At 43.9% G+C, this 23,771-nt stretch overlaps 1 long non-coding RNA gene across 1 annotated transcript in view; it reads right to left on the bottom strand.

Annotated features, from left to right (window-relative positions):
* LOC147724905 (uncharacterized) overlaps positions 1–23,771 on the bottom strand; it is a 208,041-nt gene that overhangs the window by 8,448 nt on the left and 175,822 nt on the right. The window contains exon 4 of the long non-coding RNA XR_015310116.1: positions 23,332–23,373. This is a non-coding gene — a long non-coding RNA (uncharacterized LOC147724905). The remainder of the gene's footprint in view (positions 1–23,331; positions 23,374–23,771) is intronic.

Raw genomic sequence — 23,771 nt, 5'->3', positions numbered from 1 at the left:
CTCCTCCGGGCCTATCCTTGACATACTAGTCCCTCCCAGCCACAATATTATCAGACTAGACCATGACAAGAAAATTGGAGGTATGCAAAAACAACAGTTGATGGACAGAATGCAGAACAATGTCATACATTCACCGCAGTACAGAGATCTGGGCCTAAATCCATTGTTTTTTTGCACTCTCAGTACTGGGGTGAATGTATGACATTGTTCTGCATTCTGCCCATCAATTGTTGTTTTTGCATTTGTCACCCCGAGTTGGATGGGTATGCTCAGACGTGAGTCCCATGCTCTCCACACCACTGGAGTCAAGCTATCCTGGGATTAAAATGCTAGATTCCGGTCCAGCAAATACTTGGCTTGGCAGTACGGGCTGGACTATTCCCATGAAGCACAGGGTCAAGGTTGATTTGCATATGGCCATGTCTGAACTGGGGTGGTGTAGAGTGGAAAAAAAACGATGGATTTAGGCCCAGATCTATGTACTGGGGTGAATGTAAGACATGTTCTGCATTCTTTCCATCGACTGTTGTTTTTGCAATAAAATTGGAGGTGGCATAGCAACTCTCTCACAGCAAAACAAACCTCCTCAGCCAATCTCTTCCTGTAAATACTTAGGAATCAACATCATTAGTGCACTCAGACCATTATGCTTCCTTCACATCTTCTACCACCGGCCTGGTGATAAACTCACACCCCTCGATGACATTACCATCCTCCACACTCTTTCAACCATTAAACCTTCAAACCCCTTCAATGACCCCCTCCTCCCCAACTTCAATAAAGAAATGATTGTCTCATTAGCACCGCTCTGATTCAAGATCATCAACGCCTCTCTCAGTCAAGGCGAGATCCCAGACTGCCTGAAGGAGGGTCTAGTGCTCCCCGTCCTTAAAAACCCCTCGGCTGACCCTGAAGACCTGAATAATTAAAGATCAATCACAAACATTCCTACCCTGGCTAAACTACTGGAGAAATGTGTTCATGAACAGCTGCGTAGACACATTGAACAATTCCAGCTCCTCGACTAATTCCAATCGGGTTTCCGCACTGACCACAGTACCGAAACGGCTATCACTCACATAGTGGATGATGCTCTCACTTTACTGGACCAGAATGAAGCCTGCCTATCAATTCTTCTCGACCTCTCATCTGCATTTGACACTGTCAAGCATGACAATCTGAATCTTCTCCACCTCTTTGAATGCAGAATGGGACGATCTGGCGCGGTCCTTAAATGGATTGCCTCTTTCGTCAGCAATAGAATTCAAAGAGTCAAATCCAATCACACTCTATCCAACCCCAGTCCCTGCCTGCTGGGTGTTCCACAAGGGTCCTCACTCTCCCCCATGCTCTTTAATCTTTTCCTGGAACCACTGACGGTAATTCTTAAAGCCTCCAACATCCAAAATCACATGTACGCTGATGACGCCCAACTATACATGAAAATATCCTCCCCAAAAGAGGTCAATGCTCTCAACGGAACCCTGCTCAATACCCTAAACTGGCTTACCTCCAACCACCTCAAACTAAACGCCCTCAAGACGGAATTCCTCCTAATTGCACTGGCCAGGCAACCCCCCACGGTCCATTGTCAGGCATAAGGCCGTGTCAAAATCTTCCCCCCATGTAACATGTGTGAAGCCTATTTTTAGTATGTGTCCCCAGAGAGTGGTGAAGTAGTTTGGATCATCCAAGTTAGGGCCATATCTACAAGCGAGGGTGATGGATTGCGTACCCAGAGTGCCCCAGAGTATGCAGCTGTGGCCAGCAGTGTCACTGTATGTGCCACCCAATATGAATGGAGTATTTCTTTTAACCAAGATGAGTGTGTCGCATGAGTACGTCGAGTAGGAAGAGAATGCACATGTAGAGGCCCACCAACTGCCGTAGCAGGAATGGTGCCGAGGGTCCATATGAGTTTCTTGGAGCATGGCAATTTGTATGTGGTGTTTATCTAGATACGCTAGTATTTGTGTCCGCTTTCGAGGGTCTGAGACCCCTGATGTTCCATGTGAGCATTTTGATGCAAGTGTGGTCAGACTGTGCTGTCATAGGAGGTAGGAGGAGATTATATGGCGAGCATGTGTTTGTCTAAATGTAATGTGTCCATTCATATAAGATTTGGCATGTTGAGCTACAGCTGTGAAATACGTAACAGAACAATATAAAACATTCCCATCCCATCCCACCCCCCACCAAAAAGAAACCCATATTGAGCTAGCATCCGAGCAAGCTTCTAACTGGCATCCCTCCCCCACCCACAAGGGCAACCAAATTGTGCCGGCATATTGCTGCCCACCTGATAATTCCCAACGTCTCAGCATACAGTCTCTAGAGAGATAAGGCCAGCAAAGCAAAGGCAGAGCACAACAAGAAACAATCCAAAGATAAAGAAAGCAAGGGGGATCTTCCATAGGGGGCACCACAGGGGCAATAATCCTTTCCCATGTCCCACCTCTAACTGCAGTGTAGTCCTGGGGTATTAACCCATGAAGGGGAGTAGAGTAATGTGGGGGGAATAGGTTCTCGAAGATGTATTACTTATATCTACCAACAATATGCTAATGCAAGAGTTAGTATGTAGTTATGTCACAGTCAAAGATCAAAGCCACTAAGGCACTTATCTGTCCACGATTTTTCTGCAGGTGTGCAAGACCTTCCAGGGGAAGGTTTACAAGGGTTCATTAAAGAGATGCGAATGATGCTTAGTATGCCGACACCTCGCTGTAGGATAGCGCAGTGTAACAAGGGCGAGTGTAAGTTGCAGCAGGTGAACTCTGCCTGTATCGTCACGTTTCTACTCAGCCCCTGAGTGGTGAAGGAGATCTGGAGGTGTTGTCGCGACGTGGTGAACGCCTTTAGACACTTTTTAAAAAATCCTCCACTTGTTGCGGACTTGTGCAGAAGATATGTTTGCCATCATGTGCAATCCGAAGTTTCGCAGGATACAGGAGGTCGTATTCTATTTGAGCCTTGTGCAGTTTCTGCTTTATAGTGAGAAATTTCAGGCGCGCTTCCTGAACTGCCAGGGTAAAATCAGGATAAAAGGTGAACGTGTTTCCTTCATATTGCTTGTACACACAACAGGGGTAAACCCTTCAACCGCGTTGGGATTGGGGTAGGAAGTATATAAGAAACATATGATATCCCAACTGGTATAATTTGGAGACAGTTAGTTCAGATATGTATAAAACATTATCACAAGGAGATAAGGAGACTCTCTTTTGGTTTTTCACATATGTGCCGGTAACATCATATTTATTAATTGGGTACAAGGAGAGGAAAAAAGGGAAACACAAGGTAATTCTGCAGTTATATCAGCACTGCAAGGAGCAAAGTAAAACACTTGTAGGTAACCCAAATTGTACTTGGTGCTTAGTGCGAGTGAGTGAAGGCATGGTAGCAAAATAAGTGACAATAAACAGCGACGGCGGCTCAGGATGACTAGTGATCAATATATACAGTGAATACAAACAATATGGTTCCACGTTTGTTTGAGATTGAATTGAATGAGATTATGCAGGTATTTATGCTGGAACCATTTGGTCTGGAGCGCCTATGTTCGTGCTTGACGGTCAACGGCGTTTCGATCCCATTTAAGTCGGGATCATCATCAGGACTTGGGTTAGATGCAGTGCTATGGCAGCGTGAGTCAGGTGCCAGTCCATAAGGTAGTCGGATCGATCAATCCTGGAGGAAGCTAGGTCCGGTGGGTCATCCGGGAGGCGCTGTGAAGTGCCGGTCAGTAGATCTGGCGCGGGGAAGGTATCTTCGATCCCAGCGGTGATCGGTAGATACGAGAGTCAATCTCATTCCCCATGGGCCTCGTATGGAATGAATCCGTGCTGGCGTTGCCGGGGGGACGGCAGGCCAAGCCAGAAAGGAAAGAGCGATTGGCCTTGTGATAATGTTTTATACATATCTGAACTAACTGTCTCCAAAGTATACCCTTCATGTTGCAGCAGTTTCAATTTGCAGGTCTTCTGAAGTGCAACATTGCTGTCCCGATAATTAAGAAGTCGGGCACTGATGGGTCTTGGGGTTTCGCCTTGCAGAGATCCTTGTCCTAGGTGGAAGTGTGCACACTCGACCACTAGATGGGGCAAGAAAGAATCTCCACCAAAGGAGCCCTTCAGGAGACGCTCAACGTAATCCTCTATGTGCCCCGTGTTCGTACTCGCCGGTATGCCTATTATAAGGATGTTGTTGCATCGGCTCCTAGTTTCAATATCTTCGTTCTTATCCGCTATGATTTACAATAACTTGTCCATTTGTACCACTTGGGTCTGCATCTGAAAAGTGGTATCCTCATTCTCGGAAATGCGGCGTTCGGCCTACTTCAGTTGCCCATCGTGCTTGTCTACTTTCTGCACCAGAAAGTCCAGGCAGTTATTCATTGTGTCCATCTTCCCCCACTGATCTGACTTTTTTGGATGCAACGTCTTAACGTCATCTTCAGAGGATTGGGAGGGTGCTTGCGTTTGATCCATAGTAGTGGGTTCAGTGTCCACAGATGTTGATCATGTTGCAGCCTTCTTGGCACCAAAGGTCTGTCTAGGCTGGCGGCTGGCAGGTTTTCCTATTGCACCGCTTCACATTTCTAGGCAGGCTAGCAATATGTGTAGGTGTTTTTTCACCTAATCCCCCAGGTGCGTGTATTGAGGCATTGCAGGCACATGCAGCAACACAACAAGGGGGATAGGGGTATCACTGGGAGCTCTAGGTTCATAGGGCAATTCAGTGTGCAAATCCCCGCTCAGAAAGCACAGTGCAGAGAGGGTCCCAGCTTGGATTGTTACTGCTTAAAGATTAGGGGAAATTGTTTCAAATGCTAGTCTTCTGCAAGGAGTGTTGGGCAAATACTTAGAAGCAGGCCTCAAGGGAGGGCAGGCCGTCTGAGGCAATCTTGGTGAGGCAGGAGGTGCCTGCCCTGCTGCATCTGAAGTCAGGCAAGTAATAGCATGGACCCAATGTATACAGCAACCTTACCAGCTCCCCGCAGCGGAGACACCAATATGCAGGGTTTTTACAGGAGGAGCACAAACAAGGAGGACAGCCGATGCAGCATCACTGAAGCGGGGCAGAGGTGGCGCAAGCTAAGCACAGCGGGCATATGCAGGGTAGAAAAAGATTGTCCTGTCAGGTTGTCTTTCGGGCTGTTGCGGTGCGCAGCAAGTCCCAACTGCAGGCGGGGAAGAAACACAGCGTATAAATCTGAATGCCCTTGAAGGGCAGGAGTACTCCCCACACCTCCACTCACTCGTCCACCACAGCAAAGAAAATGGCTCACTCTACGCTAAGGGAGAAGGGCTGCAACCGGAGTAAGCCTCACCTTCTTCTCACTGGATGTAGAGAAAGGCATCTGAAAGAGAATGCGCACACAGCTCGGCAGTGTGTATACCAAAGTAGAGGCAGTTGAGGTGCGATAGGGGATCTCTGGCACGAGTTTGCTGGATATTGGGCCCAAGTCCACGTGGGATCCCCGGGGCTCTAGTTGATGGAGTAGCCGACCAGGTCTCCAAGTATGGGACCCCGCATTTGACCTGCAGTATGGAGAGTCCAGTTGGTGCACGCCCGAGCGCGAGCGAGACGTAATTTTTTACCAAGCATGATCGGAAGTTCTAATAAGCAGGTAGGCAGTGTTGATTATCAATTATAGCTGGTAGAGATAAGGAGAAATTACGGATTTCATTGCCGAGCTTCCTGAGCCTCACAGGTGTGCGGCTTTCTTGGATGTGTGCCACCTAGCGCCCTCCCGAGATGTTATAGTGTTAAATGTGGAAAGTCATTTTTTTATAAACTCATTAATAATTTGTTGTTTATAATTTTTAATTAATTAATTTGCAATTAATTATGGTTATTGTGTAATTTTAGGTGTGTGTTTTGTGGTATGCATAGGTGTAAATGGTGGGAAGGGTGGAAAGTCTTTTATTTTTAATTGATGATTTAATAATTGTGAATTAATTTAAAATATTCAAATATTAATTATGGTAATTGTGTAATTAGTTTTAGGAGTGTGTTGTGGTATGTATAGTTATAAATGGTGGAAAAGGTGTGAAGTAATTTATGTGTAATTGATGATTTAATAATTAGCTGTTAATTAATTTTAAATAATTAATTATGTTTATTTTGAAAATAGGTTTAGATGTGTGCAGTGGTGTTTATAGGTGTAAATCATGGGAAGGGTAGGAAGTAATTTATTTTTAATTGATAAAAGAATACTTAGTTCAGCTATGGCGCTTCCCGCTAGTGCGTAGCACAGGTGATGCTCCTCCCCCTTTTGAGATGGTCTTTGTTTGTTTGGCATGGCGAGAGCGGACGCTGAAGACGGAGCTGCGGCTGAATTTTCTCTTGTACTCCTTTGAGTTTGTGTGAGCTGGATGACGAGCGGCTTTAGTCCTGGCTGTTCTGGCGCTTTTTTGTAATCTCCGGAGTACTGTCCCCCCCACCGGCATCTAGAGTGTGGATGTTGGATCTGGCGATCTTCGAAGTACTGTCCTCCAACCGGCATCTAGAGTGTGGATGTTGGACCTGGCGGCTAAGAGATTGAGTCACTGAGAGCTCCTACTGCCTCTCTGGAGGCTCTGGTTGCAGGAGGCGGCTCTCTCTAGCCCCGCAAAGATCGGCATATTGTCCAACTCTGTGGGTGTAATTGCCTGCAATTGCAGAGGCTCCTGGCCAGACTTCTCCTGTGTCTCTCATTTTACAGCTGCTGTGCATAGGCTCTGCTGTGGGGAAAAAGAGCATGGTGTGGTTTTCTCGTAAGCTGAGGAATACAAAAGCTGGAAAGAAATACTGGGAAACACTGGAAACACTGAAAGACAGTTAATGGAGAAAAACTTTGAGGCAGGAGGAGAGCGGCAGGAGGGCGGCGCTAAATGGTGACTTAATTCGGTGGTAAGAGACTTGGCAAGAAACTTGGGCTGGTCTGCATTTAGTGAATTGAAAATTAGTTGGGATAGTTAAAGATATATAATGAAGAAACAGTTGAAGCTTGCTGCAGAAGCTGCTGAAGTCGATGCTGCAATTTCTGCAAAAGCCAAAACACATTAAGGCTAAAGCTAAATTGAATCAGACTTTAACTAAAGCAGGCAGTAAAATGCATCATAGCGAGTCCTCCTCCTTTAGTTCTCAAAGCACAGAAACTGAAGATCCATCATTAAAGGAGACTAATTTGATGGAGGCTTTAGAATCTGCTTTAAGAGATAAAAATGTGGCTACTTCGCCAGGAGTTATTGTAGCTCAGAAAAATCAAGAGCAGAAGATTGCTAGAGATTCCCCTCTTTTTGTTAAAAAGATGCTACTTCTTAGTAAGCCAGGGATAGATAAGCCTAGCTAAGATTTTTCAGCCCAGAACACTTAGGTGGCAACAGGAGACATGACAACGCAAGCAGTATCATCAGAGCCAGTATCCTCTCCTGGGTCAGTATCCTCCACTTCTCCAGGGGTTTCTACTGTTTGACTGTGGCAATGGCTTTCGCGACTCAGCTTTCTCAGTCTCCGCCCTCTCTCCTTTTTACCAGTGAAAAGGAATCTCTAATTCAATCTAATGGTACCATGCAAGACCAGCAAGGTCAGCTAGATCAGCAAGGTCAGCAAGGCCAACAAATGGCTTCAGTCTTATTGAAGACTAAATCTCTTGTGAAAAAGCTACTATTTTAATAGATCCCTCGATGATCGAAGATATTAATAAGTCACAGCAAGTTATTAAAGAATGTGATTATGCACTCCAGGATGAGAAAGCTATTTTATATCAGATGGATATTAAAACGATGCTAAATACGATACTTTGAGAAATTCGGAACATGAAGAAATCAAAACAAAACAAAATAGTAGCTATACATCAGCGATTGGGGAAGATAGAGGAAGCAGGTGCCAGTCTGCCAATTCAAGTTCTGGAAGCTGGATCAAGGATTTACTCAGTTGAGGATCAAATGAATGGTATTCTTCAGGAAGTGGATTCAGTGTCCCACGAGAAAATAATTATGGAAAACAAATAAGCAATGTCAAGTGCACACAACCTGAGTCAGTTTATAGGTTGAGTCTTGTTATCATTAAATGAAAGGATAAGATCAAACTCCAATGTTTTTATCCTTTTAGGTATTTATTCTTCCGGTGTGAGTATTTGTTTCACAAGAAAACCAGCCGACACGTGTTTCGTCAATACCGGGGTAAACCTGTGACTCTTCAGGGCTGTGGAGTTTTAGGCTGAAAGCAGTGTCGTGGGACCGGTGATAATTCCAACCCGGTCCTAATCGGGTATAGACAAAGGAAGACGCGAGAAGGAAGGAATTCTTCTAATGCGTCAGGGTGGCGTGTTAAGGGTAGAATGTTCCACCGCCGGGTACGCGGTCGGATCGAGCAGGGAAGCCAATCCGCTTGCCCTTGCTTGTGAGCTTGTTGCCGTCGTAAGGAACTGAAATGAAGTCCGTCGGTTCTCGGGGTTTGTGAGGAATTATGGAAAACAAGATTGAAGAACTTAAACATTTCTCACGTCACTCAAATCTGCGGATAGTTGGCGTCTCGGAGAGGTTTGAAGGAGCAGACACACTCAAGTGGTTCGCATCTTTCGTGAAGAAGGTCATGATTCTTGAGTTTTCTAGTGACTTAACATTACATAGGGATCATGGGGTTCCAGCACATCTTCCTCCTAACTTGAAGTTTCCCCACACTATACTAGTTAACTTTGCGGATTATCGCATAAAGGAAAAGATTTTGTCTAAGGCAATTCAGACGAGACAGTTTGAAATTGAAAATGGAGCTAAATGTAGAATTTTTTCTGACATGTCAGCAGCGGCGGCAAGAAGGCACAAATAGTTTGTGAAGCTACTGTACCTCTTTAAAGCCCAAGCGGCACAAGCTTCTTTTGCGCAACAATCCAAACTTAAAGTCCTTGTGCAGGGGAAGTTTCATTTGTTCACATGTATTGAAGAGGCTCAGGAGTTGCTTAAGGCACTTTCAGTTGGAAAATAACTTGATATTTTAGCCTCTTGTCTTGTTATAAATAATGCTCTCTCATGTTTAAACAAGGAGAGAAGCATTTAGATCTTGCTGTCTCCTTGAAATTCTTTTTGAATATCTGTTTTAGGTCACTTTGGATTTTGATCTTGAGGTTTTTGTTTTTCTTTTTGAGAGGGGGGTTAGGTCACCCTTGGTGCAATATCAGGGCACCAGTACTCGTACATGGGGGGGGGAGTAGCCAATCAGGTCTCCAAGTATGGGGTCCGCATTTGCGCCTGCAGTATGGAGAGCCCCATTGGTGCATGCTGGAGCACGAGAGAGACACAATCTTTTACCCAGCATGACCAGAAGTTCTAATAAGTAGGTAGGCAGTGTTGGTTATCAATTATAGCTGGTAGACATAAGGAGAAATGACAGATTTCATTGCCGAGCTTCCTGAGCCTCACAGGTGCATGTCCATCTTGGATGTGAGCCACCAGCCCCCCCGCCCCCCGGGGAAAGCTGCATTTCCTAAGGGGAGGGCTGTTTGGGTTAGCAGAAAAAAAGAGCAGCTGCTATCAGGAAAGTGATCAAATGTGCAGGAATCCACTGAATACTAAATTGAAGTTAAAAATGTTTTTTATTTCTTTTTTCTTTTCTTTTTTCTTAGCAGAATGAGTTTAGCCAGTAAATGTCAGATTCTTTCTGTAAATGTCAATGGGATATTGAATAGACGTAAATATGGAGAATTAATTAGGTGTCCAGTTATCTTAAAACGTCAAATGTTTTTTATTCAAGAAGCCCATCTGAAAACAAATACCCCAAAATGCTATACCAGGAATGTTTTCTAGAGTTTTCTTTGCTTCAGCAGGTGTTGCAATGAGGGGGGTTGCAATATGTTTTTCACGGGAAATAGACTGGGAATTTCTTCAAGAACAACGGGATCTCCAGGGGAGGTGGATCTGGGTGCAGGTTAAACTAAATGAACAGGTTCTGAATTTCATTAATTATTATGGTTCAATAACTGATGATACATCTGCATTACTTACACTATATAAACTTTTGATTAGGGTTTCTGGACAAATTGTGTGTTGAGAGTGATTTCAACCATATTCAGGATATGAAAATTGATACCTCAAATAGGAGTAAAAAACAACTGAAACAAAAGAAAAAGAAGGTTTTCGATGCTTTGACAGATGAACTTCAGTTAATTGATGCATGACGATTGCTCAATCAGACTTCTATGGAATATACTTGTTACCTCGTCAACATCAGACAGCTTCCCGAATCAACTTTTTATTGATTTCACGTTTGTTGTCCCTTAGGGCTGCAGGCATTGGTGTTAAAGCTCTTTCTGATTATTCATACGTTCAGTCCGACATAGAAATTGGTGTTTCTAAAAAGAGCAGGTCCAAGTGGTAGATGGACCGCCTTCTCCTTCAAGATTAATTTTGGCTTGAACAGGTTAGGCTCTGGCTACTCAATTATTTTAAAATGAATAAAGGGACAGGTGATATTTTTTCATTTAGGGGTGGATTTAAGGCTGCGGCCCACGCACAGATGATAGGACACGGTTAGGGCAAATCGCACAACTTCAGCATTCGCTGGACAATGCTCTTAAATCTGTGGGCTCCTTCTCTTGGGGCCAGGTGGAACAGGCCTGTAAGGCATTTAGAGACTTTTTTGTTTTAGAAGAAAAAAATAACTCTCAGACGTTTATGCAAAAGGTGTATGAAGAAAGCCAAATGGTTGGGAAGATGTTAGCTTAGTCAACTAGGGCTCAACAAGAATATGCCTGTATTGTAGAAATAATTGATCCACAGCAACCGACAGAGCTGATTTTGCTCGAATTTTTGTTGAACATTTTCAACAATTATATACTACAAAATATTCAGTGAATTTGGATATGATTCACTTCAATTACCAACAATATCACAGTATTTATTTTGCGTGAGGTCATCCCTACGTATAGCAGATGGCAAGGACATTTTATGAGATAGATCACCGCCTCTGTGTTGCAATTTGTATGCAACCTCTGTTCTCAAGGAGTGGATAAGCCCAGATCAAGGTGCTTAGTGTGTTCTGTGAATTCACAAACTATGCATATACCACATGGGAAATGTCCCATTACCGGTTGTGCATTCCAGAGGGTAGGTTGAATGTTGAATATAGGGTTGGAAGCTGTTGGTGTGAACCAGTGAGTCTCTTAGACTTCTGTATTTTTTTGAAGGAGAACATGGGTCTCTCAAATGTTAATTGGTTGGAAGTCAATATTCCCCATTTCTTATTTATGATCTTCTTCACCTCATTAGATTAAGAGTGAAAAGTCGTGCCACAGATCAGTTGTTGTGGTTCAGGTCGGTAATGAGTTTTTAGGAGCGACTCTCTAGGCGTGTTCCGTGCTCTTTTCCTAGCATTTTCGATGATTTTAGGTGGGTATTTCTTCTCTTGGAGTCTATGAGTGAGAATTTTAGCCTCTTTTTTATAGTCCTGAATTTTGGAACAGTTCCTACTGATGCGTAGGAACTGTCCTACTGGTAAATTTTCCCTGACAGTACGGAGTGACGAATTCAGTTTCACACTCCTTGATCCACACAAACTTTACTCCTTTGCAAAGGAGAGTACGCATGTGAACACATTTTTCAGAAAAGCCTTTGACAAACTTGCTGTAATATTCAGCCATCCCCAAAAATGTCATGAGGTCCTCCTTATTCTTAGGTGATGCAAACTTTTCTATAGACTTAATCAAATTACTCTTCGATTCAATTCCTTTACCCGATATAGTGTGTCCCAGGTAATCAATAGAAGCTTTCCTAAATTTGCATTTATCAATTCTAATTGTGAGATTATGCAAGCTAAACCTTTCCATTACTTCCCTAACTCTCAAATCCTGCTCAACCTCATCTTTCCCAAAAATCAAGACATCATCTTGGTTTATGTTTATGTTTATGTTTGTGTCGGCTTATATAGCGCCAAGTCACCGACAGGTCTCAGGGCGCTTTTGACCGCAGTGACATCACAGCTCGGGCAGCAACAAGAGGCGGGCTGGGTCTATACCGAGCTCAACGCTGTTCTAAATAGAATTGTCTTTAGGGCTTTCCTAAAGCGAAACAGGTTTCCTTCCTTGCGAAGAGCTTCCGGCAGCTCATTCCACATTTTTGGCAGTAGGACCGAAAAGGATCTCCCTCCTTTTGTTGCTAGCCTGAAACAAGGACATACAAGCAACTGAGCCTCGGAGGACCTTAGACTTCTCTCGGGCCTGTATATGACTAGTCTTTCCTTAATATAGGAAGGGGCTTGCCCGTAGATAGCCTTGTGGGCTATGCAGAGGCTCTTAAAAGCCGACCTTTGCGTTACTGGTAGCCAGTGAAGACTCAGCAGCAGCGGGGATGCATGTGATCTCCTTGGAAGTCTGAAGATTAATCTTGGATGCGTAGGAACTGTCCTACTGGTAAATTTTCCCTGACAGTACGGAGAGACGAATTCCGTTTCGCACTCCTTGATCCACACAAACTTTACTCCTTTGCAAAGGAGAGTACGCATGTGAACACATTTTTCAGCAAAGCCTTTGACAAACTTGCTGTAATATTCAGCCATCCCCAAAAATGTCATGAGGTCCTCCTTATTCTTAGGTGATGCAAACTGTTCTATAGACTTAATTAAATTACTCTTCGGTTCAATTCCTTTACCCGATATAGTGTGTCCCAGGTAATCAATAGAAGCTTTCCTAAATTTGCATTTATCAATTCTAATCGTGAGATTATGCAAGCTAAACCTTTCCATTACTTCCCTAACTCTCAAATCCTGCTCAACCTCATCTTTATAAAAAATCAAGACATCATCTTGGTAAATCTTTACACCTTTCTGACTTTTTAAAACTCTCTCGAGTGCCCTCTGAGAAACAGACGCTGCAGAAATTAACCCAAATGGTAAAAGCTTGAACCGAAATGTACCGAAAGGAGTCATGAAAGAGGTATAATCTCTAGATTCCTCTTCTAACTCGATCTGATGGTAAGCTGATTTAAGATCGACTGTTGAAAATACCCTGCCCCTTTAAGTAACATGAGCTTGTCTGCAGTTTTTGGGAGTGGATATTTGTCTACCACAGCCTGTTTATTAAGCTCCCTTAAATCAATGCATAGACGGAGACTACCGTCCAATTTGCGAGCGGCTACATCCGGAGCCAACCATTGTGTACCTTCTACTTCCTCTATTATTCCTTCTAATTTGAGTTTTTCCAATTGATCTTTCATCTCCTCCCTTACAGACAAAGGAACACCACGTACTTTACTAGTAAACAGAACAGCTCCAGATACTAATTTGATCTTATGAGTGTATTCATTCAAGCACCCTAATTCATCCCTGAAAACCTTTGGAAAAGACTTCTTTAACTTCAAGGTGTATTCATCACCACAAGCTTGTAAATCAACTTTATTTATATTGACATTTTCTTTTAATAAAATGGGTGGATCACTATTGGGATCCAGCGTAACACCTAGATCGCTCTGATGTAACCAGCTCAATATACTATCTCCTTTGTAGGATACATAAACCTTTCCGCAAATATATCTTCATTTATATTCAATTAGACCATTGAAATAACCCCTTAATTTTATTGGCTCCCCACTATAAGAGTAAGGGTTGATGTCCGCCTTCAATAATTTTATTTTGTCCATCAGATGATGTTCATAAATATTTTTAGATACAATAGTAATTTTCTCACCAGAGTCAAATAGCACACCTGTTCCACAATGTCCCACTATCACTTCATCTATAGGACCTCTCTTTTTATCATTAGACACTTGGGAGACAATCTGTCCACAATCTATATCAGAGTCTGACACATTGTCACTATCATCATTCTTGCACACCATATTGACTTTGGACTTGTCCTTTTTAAGCCTACAAGAGGAAGATTAATGTTTTTTTTTTTTTTTACACATTACATTTTGCTTTGAGCTCAGGGAATTTCTTATCATTGGCAAGATGACTAGGACTCCCACACCTATAGCATTTAAACTGGAAATCCTGACTTTTGGATGTAAAAGAGAATTTTCTCTCTGAACTGGAATTATGAAATTTCCTTTAGTTCTTATCTCTGGTAGCCATATTTTATTTTCCATGTACTTTTAACACATGTACACTTTCACTTTTATTTTCATTCTTAGTTATCACTTCTACACACTTGAGCGAATGTTCAATTTGTTTTGCAACAACTAAAACTTCTTCGAGAGTAGGCTCATCTTTCTGCCATATGTCATCCCTAACCTTTTGCACATTGCACCCTAGCATAAATTGGTCCCTTATTCTTTCTTCTAATAAACCTCCAAGTTTGCAAGAAGAACCCAATTTTCTGAGAGCAGTGACATAATTCTCCACTGATTCACCTTCATTTTGAGTACGTCTACCAAAATGATAGCGATCAAGAATAGTGCTAACCTTTGGTAAATATGACGATCTAATTTGAGTTTACAAATTTCCTATTCGTTCAAGGTGGAGTCATCTATATCAGGTAGATGATCAAAACCTTCCTGACCCTCTGAACCTAAACAGTGTAGCAGTACTTCTTTCTGCACTTAAATTAGTTCTGCAAACTTTGGCATATCTCTTGAATACCTTCTTCCATTTTTGCCACCAAATAGATGGATCTCACAGGTTTGATAGAAAGAAAGATGGAGTAGCAAAGTTCTCCATTATACATTTTTTAGAAAAACAAATTAAAATATTTGCTTACATGAAGAAACACATATGCAATGAATAAGCCTGGTCTAGAAGGAAAACTAAAAAAAAAAAAGCTCAATATAAAACAGTCCCAAAATTGTAAAAAGATTCTCATTAATTAGGTTCCCTAAAAGAAAGAAGTTCCCATCAACCACAGTGTGAAAGAAACTTCAATGTAGAAGAAATATAGAATATTCAACAATTAATTCCTACATACGCACTTTAAAAGGCAGAATAATATTCAAAGGCAGAATAATATTCTTATGAATTGCCCCCTAAAACACCTAAGACAATATCAAAATCAAAATTAACAGAACATAAACATTTTAAGTAAAATGAAAATCCACAGGGTGGCGCTGTTGTACAAGATGTAAGAGAAATTGTTCAGTTTTTGAGCAAGTGAAGGAATTAAGCTTGGGGTTTATTTGAGAAAGTGAAGGAATTGAGCTTGGGGTTTATAATCCTTGTTCTTCCTTTCCTTATAACGGTGAAAGGATCTTATTTGAATAGTTTTTGACAGTGATTGCGGAGCAGGAATCTAAAAAACTCTGATGTCCTGGAATCTCATAAACGCTGATGTCCTAACAGTCCGATAGGTGTTGGAAACTAGAGAGCAAAAATGTCTGTCACGTAATCGTGTGATGTTTGTAGACCTGGGTGGTAAATTTCGTTCCGCTCGCGGAATATGCGGAATTTGGGTAATTTCGCGTTCCACAGAGAACGCGAAATTGCTCAAAATTCTGCGTTCCTCAACTTGGCGAAAGATATTTCCCCCCGAACACGCAAACGGCAATTGCGAACAGGAAAAAAGCATTGCAAACAAGCAATTCTGCGTGTTTGCGGAAAATCTGCACGTTTGCGGAGATTTTGTACCGTTTCGCAGAGATTTGCGTAACGCGATTACGTAAATTTCGCACACCCCTCGACGTTATGTTTTTAAATCACTCAAGATACAGAAGCCTTTACTGACCAAAACAGAAGTTTGTCAGGGCGTTCGAAACAACAAACAAAGCCCCTGTGTAGATCACAGCACAATGATGGTTCTACACGTCATTAAGGAATCCTCACGGTAAGTTTGAGAGATGACAATGTTTACATAACATCAGGATGGTTTTGTAAAGGAAGTATGCCCGTTTTCAAAAAGTTGATGGCAGAATAACGGGAGTTTGAATAGAAAACTAAACAGTTTCCAGAGATAAATAGACAGGCTTCACAGATGAATTTGGGTGAAATGCAAACGTTTTTTTTTAAAGATAACTCAACAGAGCAAAAGCCAGTAGGGGAGAAAAGTCATGAATCCAAACAGCAATGTCAATGAAAATAGTAATCCGAGGGAAATAATTGACAGGATTTCACCACAGAGTAAATATGATTTTCACACATAGGCTGTACTCCAGGAGTCACCTCAAAAGTAAACCTTGTGAATCCTTATTTTGTGAGCATAGGTTAACATTTACCAACTATAATAGTAAATAAAACACGATCCCAACAAAGTTTCCAGGACAACATAAAGCCCACATCGATTTCTCCCAACCCTCCAAGAAACCTTTTTAAATTTAAGGGTGAGAAATGTGGCGAATGCTTTAGGTTTATAAATAAAAAGGATTGTGACTCTAGTTAAAAGTAACCAATCACTTACAATAAGTGCCAGTTGAAGTTGATTCTTGTAGATGTTGAGATCTTCTTTAATCCTTGTAAATTCCTCAAACCAATAAAAAAATATTTCACTTCAGCTTCTCTATTTTGCACAGATGCATCCCATCCTCGTCGCCAGTGTAAAAGTATCAAATTAATGTTGCACGAGCAAATTGAAGTAGTAATAAGGTAAGTTTATTGTAGAAGAAATAAGATCTCATCCATCAAGTTGTATGAGTCAGGTGCAACTGACTCTCTCTCAACTCCACAGTATTCTCTCTCCATGGAACTACTCAAGGAACAACAGGTTCACCAGTAACTAATCCTTAAAGGAGAAACACTACTATGTACAAGATAAATAAATAAAGAAATATCACGTTACTACATATAACTAATAGTTGTCTTAAAAATCTAGGTTGGCTCCGGTGCTCAAATGTTTTAAACCTGTTTTTAGTGGTAACCAGCATGTGCATTTAATTACATGACCAAAGTCAATAGTCAATTTACACTGCAAACTAACTTGACCCTACCATCTGCAGAAAAGACTCAAATGTACATGCTATTGTGTTTTTTTCTAGCCTATGCCTTGTATGGGGTGCACTTCTGAATTACAAAATGTCTGCATAGTCCCTTCTTTAATAAGAAATGGACTACCTTAGCAGACGGTGTAGACTTAATGGTGGCTGAGCCCTAGTGCACGAGTGAGTGCCTACATGGAAAATTAGAGAATCCCATTTGCTGATGTGTCTGCACCAACTTGAGGTATGAACACAGTATTTGAAAAGTACTGAATAAACCCAGCATTTCCATTGAATTCACTATACAGCATATTTGTTGCTGTTAAAGAAATTTGGTTCTAGCGTTTTGATGTCATCCTGGTTGACATTTGCCTTTGTACATTGGCATAACATTAAACTACTGCAGACATCTGCTTGCCTTAGAGCAAATGCTAAAACTCTTGTCTAATGATGATCTTTAATGAAATAATTAGGTTTTAAAACAACTTGAGGATTCAAGCGATGAGCAAACCTAGCAGAATCAGGAACCATGCCTTTAGTTGGTGTCCAGGCTTCTTTGCACTGGTCAGAATGTCTCTTGATATTACTGAAGCCAAATAGAAAGTTACACAATCTAGTCCACAACCTATAATATTGGGATTTTAACACATGGTCCTTTCACTACTAAAATACCAGCCTTTTGGTCATCTCTCTTTTAAAAAATGTGTTTATGGCCTCCCCTGGCTTGTTAGTGCAGCTATCGCCAGACAATTATGTGAAAAAGAATCACAAGGAGAGGAGACTTTGGCTCTGCCCACATCTTGGGAGTTTTGATTGTGCAGAAGTTATGTGCTTCAACAAAAACGTGCTTGCCCTCCACACAGCTGTAATCATTTTGTTTATTTATCCAGCTGCCTGGAATTCAGCTTTCAGGGGCACACACATGACCGCGTATATTAACATGTCTTCGATAACAAAATCATTTATGTTGGTTTTCTCTGGCATCAGCACGGATAATAGGAGGACAGTCAATAACCTACATGGATATTCAGGGTTGGCACCCGACCTTTTAATCCTTACTAATATTCTTCTACAATTCTTTGCATCCACACAAATACATATTCATTTCCCTGCTATCAAGTTGTAATGCTGTACATTACAATACAACATTATTTTAAAGAGAAAGCCACAACTAATGTTGTTGCCAGTGCTTGTTCAACCTTGACATTCCAGCTAAGGTTAGCCCGATCTCAAACCATAACAAGTTTCACATATCCTATTTGTTTCACAGATCATATTTCTAGTTCGGCTCCTGTCTGTCTCGAGTACAGAACACGCTTCTGTTTCAGTCTAGCTATTGCTCATGGTCAGTTCCAGTTTCATACCACACTGTTCCTACCTCCACATTCCTCTGCTGCTCCACCTCCCTGACAAAGCAACACAATGATTTGCAAAGCTAGCTGGTACGACTTATGCTGCCAGCCTTTTCACTTAGTCAATGCATTATCTTTTTCAATGCATATTGATTTTTGTAAAACTTTATTGTTTGGGACTAACAGTTTGCCTAACCCCTTTCCATAGCGACACACGGAGAACAAATGCTCTTTTCATCCGGTTATAGCAATTGTGTAAGGCTAAATGAGAAGAGTTAATATAACACCCAGGATAATGTGCTGCATGGCTAAATTTTTATAAGATCCTAAAGGCGAGACTGTTGCATTGCAAATGCTTGTTTAAAGGGGACTTGAAACTGGTCTCTATTGGGCTCTGTTTTTTTGCCCTGGCACAGGCGGTCAGCTTTTTTCCAGACTGCTGTGACAGCAGTCACATCGATGTGTGCAGCTCACACTGCTCACTTCTCACTGGTGGAGATGTTATGGCATGAGGTCATGACAGGCGAGCGTTGTAGAGGGAAGGAAATCCTTTAGAGAATCATTTTCACTCTCTCAGTGTGCCCGTCCGTGCCTGGACCGTGCCCAGCACCAGAACCCCTGGACCCCGCAAACACCGCAAGACCGACAGTGTTACGATGCCAGCACCCTCCACACACTCAACCCCGGACAAGAACACACCTGCTACCAGGCCATCCCGAAGCGCACCCAAGGACCCTTCACCTGCCGGAACTTCAGCTGCCGGAACTTTAGCTTCACCAGCACTCGACTGGCAATACCATGGAGTGGAGAAGTGTGGCTCAATGGTTGGAGCGGCAGACCCTGATGCATAGGTCTAGCCCGGGACCTCGGCGGGTCTTGGGCTCAAAAATTCCACGGACCTGATAATTCTCGCCTCAGTACCTATTCCAATCATGGAGTCCCACTCTGCAACTCTGGGCAATAGCTTGCTTAATCTCCACAACGGCCCCCACAACGCTAAGGATGCCTTGGGGGTGCCCAGGAGTGGACGCCTCACAGGGAAAGCCAGGATGGGTTCCACAGCGGTATTCGTACAAGCGCCTTGAGACCCTTGCGGGTGAGTAGTGCGCTATACAAGTATCAATTTACAAGTATCAATTTTACCATCCACCGAAGACCCAACTACCTCAGATGCATACTCCTCAACACCCGCTCCACTCGCAAACACGCTGTCGAACTAAGGGACCTCATCGATTTTACCTCCCCAGACATCGCCTTCCTGACAGAGACCTGGCTGAACCCTACCTCAGCTCCCGACATCGCCATAGCCATTCCTGAAGGCTACAACACCACCCTCAGAGGAACCCTTGTCTACAGACCGTCCGGACCCCGACCACAGTTCAGCGACACCATTGCTGACTAAATCAGCACACACCCCTCACCCCCACGGACTACATCCTCCTCGGGGACCTGAACTTCTACCTCGAGAACAACAACAACACCAGCTATACCACCCTGATCGCCAACCTTGCCAACCTCGGACTCAGACAGCTCGTCACAACACCAACCCACGCCACATGCCACACACTAGACCCCATCTTCACCGCAAGCCCCCACGTCTCCTTCAACCACACCACTGAACCCCACTGGACCAACCACCGCTGCATCCACTTCACCTTCAGGAAGCCCACAAACGCGCCCAACAGATGCCTCGCGCTGCTGGCGCAGGGTCAGAGAAAACCAGCTAACCACCACCCTTGCCCAGTGCCCACCCACTGACCCCAGCGACCCCGACACCGCTGCCCGCAACCTCAGAGAATGGATCAAAGACTGCACCAACACCATCGCCCCGCTCAAGACTCCACAGCCACACCAACAAGAAAGCCACCTGGTTCACCAAAGACCTCCAGGCCTCCAAACAAACATGCCAAAACCTGACAGCTACACAGCCCACAAGAACGCCAGGCACTGACACAACCAACTCATCAGACCGCCAAGAGGGCCTCATTTAAAGACCGCCTGGAAAACAACGCACACAATAGCAAAGAGCTCTTCAACATCGTGAAGGAACTCTCCAACCACAGCTCCAACACCAACGACATTCCACCTTCGCAAGACCTGTGCGACGCACTGCCCACCTTCTTCCAACCGAAAGATCACCGACATCCACGACAGCTTCAACGCCACGACCGCCCCAACAACCATTGCCCCCACGATCACCACCTGCACCAACCACCTGCTCTGATGGACCAGCGTCAACGACGAGGACACCAGCAAGATAATGAACAGCATCCACTCTAGATCACCGCGAGACCCATGCCCTCACCACATCTTCAACAAAGCCAGCACAGCCATCGCACCCCATCTCTGGAAAGTAATCAACATCTCCTTCTTGACAGCAACCTTCCCAGACAGCTGGAAGCACGCCGAGATCAAAGCCTTACTCAAGAAACCCAAGGCGGACCCCAAGGACCTCAAGAACTTCTGACCCATCTCCATGCTCCCGTTCCCTGCGAAGGTCACCGATAAAATCGTCAACAAACAGCTGACCCGCCTCCTCGAGGAGAACAGCATACTGGACCCATCCCAGTCCGGGTTCCGCAGCAACCACAGAACCGAAACCACCCTCCTCGCCGCCACCGATGACATTAGGACCCTGCTTGACAACGGAGAAACAGCGGCCCTCATCCTCCTGGACCTGTCAGCGCCTTCGACACGGTCTGTCACCGCACACTATGAACACGCCTACATGACGCCGGGATCCACGAGAAGGCCCTGGACTGGACCACATCCTTCCTCTCCGGCAGAACTCAGAGCGTCCACCTCCCCCACTTTCCGCTCCACTGCCACTGAAATCATCTGCGTCGTACCCCACCCAACGCTGGTCAACACTTACATGGCACCGCCCGCCCACGTCGCCCGACAGCACAACCTCAACATCATCTCCCACGCCGACGACACCCAGCTGATCATCTCCCTCACCAAAGACCCTCACACCGCTAAAACCAACCTCCACGAAGGAATGAAGGCCATAGCCGAATGGATGAGGAATAGCCGGCTGAAGCTGAACTTGGACAAAACGGAGGGCCTCATCCTCGGCTCCACCCCCTCAGCCTGGGATGACTCCTGGTGGCCGACAACCCCAGGAACAGATCCAACACACACCGACCACGCACACAACCTGGGGATCATCCTCGACTCCACCCTCTCCATAACTAAACAGGTCAATTCCGTCTCTTCATCCTGCTTCAACACCCTCCGAATGCTCCGCAGGACCTTTAGGTGGATCCCCACCAAGACAAGAAGATCCGTCACCCAGGCCCTCCTCACCAGTAGGCTGGACTACGGAAACGCTCTCTACTCAGGAACATCGGCCAAGCTCCTAAGACAATTGCAACGCATCCAGAACGCCTCGGCACGTCTGATCCTCGACATCCCCCGCCGCTGCTACCTCACACCCCACCTGAGAGACCTGCACAGGCTCCCCGTCAACAAGAGGATAACCTTCAAACTCCTCATCCACGCACAGAAAGCTCTCCACAAGACCGGCCCCGCATACCTCAACAGACGACTCAACTTCTACTCCCCCACCCGCCACCTCCGCTCCGCCAGCCACGCCCTCGCCACACTTTCCCCTTATCCGAAGAATGACCGCCGGCGGCAGATCCTTCATCCACCTTGCCGCTAAGACCTGGAACACCCTCCCCACCAACCTACGGCAGACCCAAGACCTAGCGGCCTCCTCAAGACCTGGCTCTTCGATCACTAGCAGCACCGTCCACCCCAGTGCCTTGAGACCCCCACGGGTATGTAGTGCGCTTTATAAATGTCATGATTGATTGATTCATTGATTGCATTTCTCTTCTATTTTTGACATGCAGGAGCAGCAACATTGTCACCAGGGCTTTAAGAGGGCCGGCTGCTGGAGGTGCTTGCAGTTTTTAAATGCAGATGCTGAGATGGGCCATATCGGGTACTCCATTTTTCCCTTCAGCCTCAGGGTGGAAAAAAAATCTCAACTCTGCAGCAGTACCACTGCTAAGCCTTTGATGTACCTTCAAAGAGACTTGTTTTTTTCTTCCACAATAACATTTCAGAGCTGAAGCATTTTCAGTATTATATGCAACAAAGCCATAGTTGCTGCTTATTTTTCTGATGCAATTAACAACCATAGACAAAGCCAATAATCCTGACTTCTTGTAGGTAAAATGTGTCTTGTTGTATTATATATCTGGATGCAATGACGGAAACCGCAAAAGACAAGTTGGGCAGCACACTATATGCTAAGCACAGATTTTCAGCTTAGGTGTTTTTAAGCCATGCCCTTAATTACATCGGCCACGCCCCTTTGAGAGACTCCCCAGTTTTTTTATTTCACTTAAAGCCCTGCTACAGGTCTGGCTTTAGCACTAGTGGCACCCTGTGCGACAATGTTTGTTGGTGCCCCCCCAATTACACCTCCCCCACTGATTCCCTCAGAACAGCCATTTGACCATGCCACTCAAGTCTCTATAACCACTGTCTCTTAGATTCATTTAGTTTTATAGCGCCACTCATAGCAGTGTAAGTATGTAGGAAATGTTTCATAAGATAGAGGCCTACAAGGAGTAGGAGTCACATTTCATCAATACTGGTAGGCAGTATAGAGTCCTTGGACTGGAAAAACACAAATTCAGAATTTAACATTTGTTAGGAGTTTTCTTTAATAATAAGAATTGATTTCCACCCAAGTGAACCCTTTTTGCAAGAATAGGTCAACGAAACACTGGGCAGAAAATATATAGCTCTAATATTTTCCTTGCAGTTTGCATACAGCTCTTTGAGGGCAGTTAATAGCTCCCTGTTCTATATTAGGATTTTAACTTAAGTAACAAAAGGATCTCTGACAAAAGAGGCAACCCATTAACCTACTTATTTTAAATGCATTTTGTCATCTGAATGGGATGCTTTCTTAGCAGCAGGCATATTAACCCTTTGCACTCTAATGAGTCAAAACTTTCACTAGACAAAGCTTGACAGCCCACTATATGCTAAGCACATATTTTTAGCTTAGGCATTTTTAACCCATGCCTTAAACACATAATCCACGCCCCTTTGAGAGACCTCCCAGTTTTTTCATCCACTTAAAGCCCTATATTTTCCTGCAGGGGACCAGAACCAATATTGAATCAGGGCAGTGTACTTACCTGGTTCTGAACTATCTTCGGCTTTCTCTTTCTTGGCAGAACCTGTCAAGAGTAAATAAAATGTTTAAAAGTAATACTTCATATTACAAACAAAATACAAAATACATCCTACTGGAAACATTTTCTTAAATGCAACACCATCCTAGCCCTTAGCCACGACTGTCTGAGCCCCATACAATAAACTCTCATGGCCTTGGAATCAATGGATTTAAAGCAAGAAACAATGCATTGCTTACTTCCGGTAAGGCTATTTCCGGTGAATACTTTAACTGAAGATTTGTTACTTTGTGATTCCTCACCTTGTGAATCTCCTTACGCACTAAACTGAATCCAGTGTCTGATGCAAAAGCTACAGGTGGGGCCATTGTTGCAACTTCAACCCACCTCTGGACATGACAACACAAAGCTGCATAAAAGTGCCATTGCAGTATGCTGACTTC

Source organism: Lissotriton vulgaris, chromosome 4_1, assembly GCF_964263255.1.
Source record: "Lissotriton vulgaris chromosome 4_1, aLisVul1.2, whole genome shotgun sequence".
Lineage (NCBI taxonomy): Eukaryota > Metazoa > Chordata > Amphibia > Caudata > Salamandridae > Lissotriton > Lissotriton vulgaris.
Note: the sequence above shows the minus strand (reverse complement) of the source record. Positions and strands in the feature narration are given on the sequence as shown.